This window comes from Oryzias melastigma, linkage group LG21, assembly GCF_002922805.2.
Source record: "Oryzias melastigma strain HK-1 linkage group LG21, ASM292280v2, whole genome shotgun sequence".
Lineage (NCBI taxonomy): Eukaryota > Metazoa > Chordata > Actinopteri > Beloniformes > Adrianichthyidae > Oryzias > Oryzias melastigma.
The window spans coordinates 28,122,047-28,128,884 of NC_050532.1; the positions used below are offsets into that span (position 1 = coordinate 28,122,047).

General features: G+C 42.1%; 1 protein-coding gene across 1 annotated transcript in view; it reads right to left on the reverse strand.

The window, feature by feature from the left end:
- The window catches only part of itgb2 (integrin, beta 2), a gene marked incomplete in the record, with an annotated part of 13,588 nt that extends 10,544 nt beyond the window's left edge, over positions 1-3,044 (reverse strand). Inside the window, 1 exon segment of the mRNA XM_024286164.2 lies at positions 2,925-3,044.
- Between the last annotated feature and the right edge of the window lie 3,794 nt (positions 3,045-6,838).

Sequence of the window (6,838 nt, forward strand, 5' to 3'; positions counted from 1 at the left end):
TTCTTTTGTATTGAATAAAATAAAAACTAAACTCTGCATTTTTCACTTCATTATGTACCAGTCTTCCAGGCTCCTGACTACATTACCCATAATGCTCCAATAATCCATCAACCGCTGCAGCTTCATAGTTTAGTGGTATTAAAATATTTGACTATTCTGGAGAAAATGAAAGAAAAGTAAATATGGTGGTAGAATAACGAAAGACCAGTAACTCTCTCCCACCAGGTTAATGAGCGGGACGTCACCTGGACAGTGGGCGGGACAGCCTCCTGTAGGGAGGGAAGAGGTGCTAATGTGGAGCTAGCATGAATAGCTGACAGTCTGATAGTTTCAGAGGTTCGCTGAAGTTCACCTTCTCAAACGTTACAACAGATAGTGTGACTCAACTTCAGGACATCATCATCCGGATGAAAGAGAAGCTTCACCACCACACAACATGTGTCACTGATGAAATGCAGCTTTAAAATACACTTTTAGCCATTAGTCAGTTTGGTTGCTTCACGTCTTTTCAAACAATGAAGTTGGCAACAGGAAATGTGAGCATGTGTGGTTAAGCTGTCGGGTTATACATGTCACTGTTTACAGCAGCAGCACGTTCAGCCTATGGCAGTAGAGATACGATCACACTCTGAATCTCCATTTGTGTAAGTGTGAACGTGGAAATTCACTGTGTTGATCATCTTTTCGTGGTACTGTCTTCTCTTTTGGACCACATAGACACACCCAACCGTCCATCCCTGTTCTGTCTGTTCCATCTGACTGGATGGAAGCCCAGCTAAGAACAAATCTGTTTAAAGCCGAGCGATTCTCTGACATCAGTGCACTTTAGAGTCCTACAGGTTTACCTCGATCTTTTCCAGATAATGAAGCCGTAACATGAACTTTAAAACAATAAACGGAAAGATCCATGTATCTCTGCTTTATAACACACAAAAATAGTTAGAAAATGATGTTTCGACAAATGTCATGAGGTGTAGAGGTCGTCCAAATGAGCATGTCCTCACAAACCAGTTACTTTTTCACTGAATACAAAACTAATGAAAATAGCCAATAACCTGCAGTTCTCTCAGCTAACATTCTCATTTGTTTCCTTCCACCTTAATAAAAGAAATATGAGAAAATGCAAGAATCTTTATCCAAATACACCATTGATCATCAGTTTTGTTCAACCCCAACAGCCGATCAATCCCCCTCCTTTAAAAAAATAATGGTTCAGTCCAACTTCTTCAGCAACCAGGAAGTGACATCACTGAACGTTTTCCAGCTCATACTGTAAAGTGAATTAAACTTTATTCACATCACAAGGACAAATTCACTAAAGAGAGATCAGTATTAGCCTACTGTCTTACCCATATTTATAGTTTCTATTGTCACATTCAACCGTTTATCTCTGTTACATAAATTATGTTTATTGTTGTTTGGAGAAAAGTAAACAATTTTTTGAAAAAATATGAATTTGTTGTTTTCCTCGTGCTGTAAGTAGCTCCATGTCCTAGCTCATGTATGACAATTTTTAACTAAAATATTCAACCGCGTAACCAAACACATTGAAGGTTGGACTGCTCTCAAGCCAGTAAACCACTTATTTTCTGTGATTTCATGTTCAGTATGTTCTCATAGCTAAATGTAGAACAGCAAACACAGTTCAGGGCGAGCAGAGATCTAGAACAATGAATTTAAAACGACAAATTCATTTCTAATCATTTTTGTGATTTCATGTCTAAGGCGAGAAAACACATTTTCATTGGTTCATATAGTCGTTCATCTGATGCAATTAAAAAAAAACAATTTTTTGGTCACATTTTGAGTAACCTGAGAGCCCGAAGTGCACCGCATTCAGAGAATGACCCGGCTGTGGTTACGTCATTAACTTCATTCAGACTTTTGTTCCAAAAGACACAAACACACGATGTATGAGCGCTCTGCTTTAAGTTTAATGAGCACTAAAGTGAAACAAATGACGTTCCCAAACAGAGCCGGTCTGAGCTGCTGTGTTCTGAGTCTTCCCCTGAGCTTCTCCTCGCCGCCATCTCTGGTGACAGACAGCTGCTTCCTCTCTCTGAACTTCCTCTTGCTTTATGACAAGACGCACCGCCGTGTTGACGGCTTCACTCTTCCATTTTCCCCTTGTTTGTCGTCTCTTATGAAGTTCTCTGCAGAAGTCGAGTTTGAAATTTCTGTTCTGGAGGAAAAGCTCCTCCACTTTGGTTTAACTGATGATCATTTAATTTATTCAGCCCATTGGAGTCGGCGGTCATCAGATGCACCAGCTGAGCTCTTATCCTGAAGGTCACTGCAGGGCCCTGAAGTGTTAACCCTGTTAACCCCCCCACTTGTCTGGTCAGTTTATTTATCACTGCTGAGATGATAACAGATCAGAGTGTTTCTTAAAGCTGCTGGGTGTTAACATGACTTTGGTCTCGACCACAAACACAAATGGTTTCTTTCCTCGCCGTCATCTCAGCTCATCAGTTTCCTGGTTCTTTTTCTTCCTGAAACTAACAAAACTCCATTTTTGGAGTCAAATTTTTCACTTTTCTCCATCAGCATGTAGAATAGTCGTCTTAAATTTAAAGTAGCAGCATCTGGAGATGTAAACTTTAACATCTCAAGGAGGATTTTCTGACAGAATGAGTCCGTTCTCATGAAGAACGAAGAGTAACTGCTGACGGACGTAAACATGAAGAAACCTGGACATGAAGACTCCAATGGACAACTCGTCAGGCTCTAGCCGCATTACAGAACAGAGGATGAGCAGGAACTGGAGCTGCTCAAACAGGAAGATGAGTTCTGACAGCTGAAGACTTGTTCCAATAAACCAACTTCCTGCCAGCTGCTGACCTGTCCCGTCGTGGGATTCAGCTCCGTCGTGTTTTCATGGAGGAACGGTGGAGAGGAAGAGTGTGAGGATGTCAGAGACTTACCAGAAAGAGGCAGATGTCGTTCTGAGTGCTGGCCGTCTGTCTGTGGCTCTGATCTCTGTCTGATGGGTGAGGCTCCGCCCACCACCCTCACACCCAGGAAGTGCAAACTTCATCAGAACGGCGTGGCAGAACGTTTCAGATGCTGCTGGATGTCTGATGTGGAAATTCAGCTCATTAATGGAGTTTATTCAGAAAGCTTCAGTTCACCACCGAGGTCAAACATCCAAGAAGGAACCCAAGATTGGATTAAAGTTCCACTCCGATCATCAAAGCGATCTCAGAGGTCTGTTGATGATGATGTCATCTTCAGCCAAAATCAAAAATCTATGTTGTTTTCTAGGACTCAGTTTCTGCAGAGCGGCAGGAGTTCATTAAAAATTCACCACTGAGTTGTGGGCGGGACTGTTGCTGTGGAAGTAAGCCTGCTCTCATTTCCCATGATCCCTTTTTTACACTCTCTCCCACTAGCTTACAGCCCCTCACATTAACATCATCGGGGCAACAAAAACATCATTTTTATCCAGCTGTACAGTTTGATCCAGATTCCAGCTCAGACGAGGAAATCAAAGACGTTCATGAATCTATTTTCTGATGGATGCATCAGAATGAAGCGGAGCATGGAGTTTTGGGCCGGCTGACTGTAGCACCTACGCCACTTTTACGGGCTTTTCAAATAGCAGTTTTTCATTCACAACAATCTGAACAAAGGAATACTCAGAAAATATGTTTTCATCTTAATTAAAGATTATACATATATATATATATATATATATATATATATATATATATATATGTGAGTGTATATTTACATATATATATGTAAATATACACATATATATCATTGGAAAAAATGCTAAACAAACATATTAAAAACACCATAATTTTCATAGAAGTGGGTTTTTAAAGTCTCCCTAAGACATTTTTTTTATTAAAAAATAAAATAAACGTTCCCAGTAGTGTTTTAACTATGATTATGGCATTTTTAACCAAAATCTTACAACCTTAATGCCTTAAAAGCCATTTTTCATGTTGATCTGAAGCCTCCGTTTCCAAAATCTCCTCTGAGGGGGCGTGGCTTTTGGAGCTGAGCAGCCCCACCCCTGAACCCCCCGTCTGATTATGATAGCTCTGAGAGAACATCAGAGAATGCGTGTAAAGTCCAGTCCAGAATAGAAAAACTTAGACGACACACCAAAAAGGGGCAGACCTGAATCAACGTCCAAAAACCAGTTGAGGGATCAAAACCAGAACCAGGCAGAACCGTTTACTTGACATGGCTTTCTCACTAATGAAAACACAACGAACTGGCTGAGTTTAGGAGAAGGAATGGAGTCGAGTCAGAAGAGTGTGTTTGTATGGGAGCCATGAGGGCCAAAAAGCCCCTTGATCCTGACATTTGGATTTGTGCTTGTTTGTTTGATTCTCTTTTCCCCTTTAAGTCTTCAGCAGTCTTATACTGCTGGGTTTTGTTATTTTAGTTTGGTGCTGGACTCTGGTCATTTTTATGTGTTAGCTTTGAATAGGCAGCATTAGCAGGGAGCTGCTGACTCCGGTCGACATGCTGGGTCAGTCTCCCTGTCTTATTTTATGTTTGGCCGAGGTTCCAATCCCTTCGTTTGTCTTTGTGTGAACCAGCACACTCGTTTATTTCACTTTGTTATTTGCTTTACAGGACACAGATTTCCTTGTCTTTACTAAACTGTGTTCCGTACTTGCTTGTCCAGTTTTTCATGCGTCATGGCCCCTTTTGGTAATTTCCCTGGACTGAGGCAGGTTTCCCTGTTGGGGCTGTCACGCTGTGTGTGGGGGTTGACTCAGGAACAGACCCTCTAGGATTCGGGAACTAGGTCCAGGATCCATTTCAGTGGTGGATCTTCAAGAATGAGTCTCACTTCTTCTGGACTCCCCACCTTTGAGCTGTTCGACAGTCATCTGACATTGCAGAACCTTCTCCTCCTCTCTGGAACCATTGACTTAAGTCATACTCAGAGTTTCCAAAGGCTCCTTCAGAATAAGCTATCTCCAATTTCTTCAACATCCTCTTCTCCTGATTGTTGAGCAAAGTGAGTCAGATGGTCTTCAGAAAAAAAAAACAGACTGACACACATGTAGGACTTTATTCCAGAGTGATCATCGTAAGCAGTTATTTTGCGTTAGCTAGCATCGCGGTCCATCTTCAGTCAGAACACAGTAAGTCCAGAATAAGGGAATGACACAAACATCCAGTAGATTGATGATGATCTCCGCACATTCTGTACAGCAGACACGACACAGAGGAGACTGACTGACAGGGTCAACAGCCAATCAGAACACTGATGAAATGAGACCACAAAAACTGAACTGCATTAAAGCGAGGGAGTACTGTGATTGGTTCAGATCCTGTCTTCCTAGCCTGACCCCACCCTGTGCATTGCTCAGATCTGGACTTGAATGATGATTCCCCCCCATGTGTGTGAGGGTTGACAGGAGCTGGACATGACTGCATTCAACTGTGAAGATAAAAGAAGCAAACGAAAGCTTTCGCCTGAATCCTGACAGACTCGTTCAAGAAGCGCAGAGACAGCAGGTCCACCTCAGACGGAGCTCCTCATTCTCCGGAGAACAAGGGGTTCTTCACGGTGGTGGTGGGTGACAGGTACAGGCTCTCCTTCTGCAGAGCAGAGCTCAGTCAGAGCATGAAGACAGAAACGAGAGCTTCAGCTTCGAGGATTCCTTGAGGAGAACGTTATTTTTTTAAGTTTTGGTCTCTTCTTGGCAGACAGTTTACCCAAACCAATGGAAAAAAGGGTAATAATAATAATAATAATAATAATAATAATAATCTTTATTTATATGGCACCTTCCAAGATAAGAATTACAAGGTGCTTCACAATAAAACACAAGTAAAACGAAGAATAAAAGACGAGTATAAAATATGAATATAAAAACATAATTAAGAAAAGGCCATTTTAAAAAGATGTGTCTTTTGCTGCTTTTTAAAAGAAAACTCTGAGTCAACAGATCCGAGGCTGAGAGGAAGGGAGTTCCAGAGAGATGGAGCCACTGCAGCAAAAGCTCTCTCACCGTTAGTGTTTAACGGTTCTTTTAACCACCAGCAGGCCTTGGTCACATGATCTCAGGGACCTGCTGGAGTGGACGGCTGCACCAGGTCCTTTATGTAGACCGGTGCTTGGTTATTAACTGCTCTGTAAGTTAAAACCAGGATCTTGAACTGCACTCTGTAGGCGATAGGGAGCCAGTGCAGCTGGATTAACAGTGGGGGGACATGAGAATACTTGGAGGATTTAGTTAAAAGCCTTGCATCAGCATCCTGGACAACCTGAAGCCGTTCTAGAGAGGTTTTACTGAGACTTGTAAAGGTGGAGTTGCAATAATCAAGACGGGTGGAAATAACGTAAGCTTGTCGAGGACACAGGCTGGTCATAGGACTTCTCAAAAGCACGTTGGAGAAGACAATGAAGTGCAGTTCTTTCTGTATGTTTGTCTACAAACCTGGTTGTTGTCTGTCTACAATATCTTACCTCAGACCACACAGACTTCTTCTGCCGTTCTTCTTCAAACTTCTTGTAATGTTTAGCATCTATTCTGTCCTGGATACACTTGAAGAGCATCAGCATCAGGAGGCCGACGAAGACCACGCCTGCCACCGAGACCCCAATGGTGATGGAGACATTGGGGGGCTCTGGACAGTCTGTAATGGGGTTGAAGGGTCATGGTCATAAATGTTCAGCATCCGCCCTTCAACTATTTGAAACACAGCAGAGTTAAAGATGCTTCATTAAGCAGATTGTCAGTCAGATTTATTCCCTTTTCTCCGGTATGATGCTGATAATTATGTTGCTATGTCAACTTTGTGTCGCTGGTTCAACTCTAACCTTTAGAGACAGCTGTTGAACAGAACGTTAGATACAGTC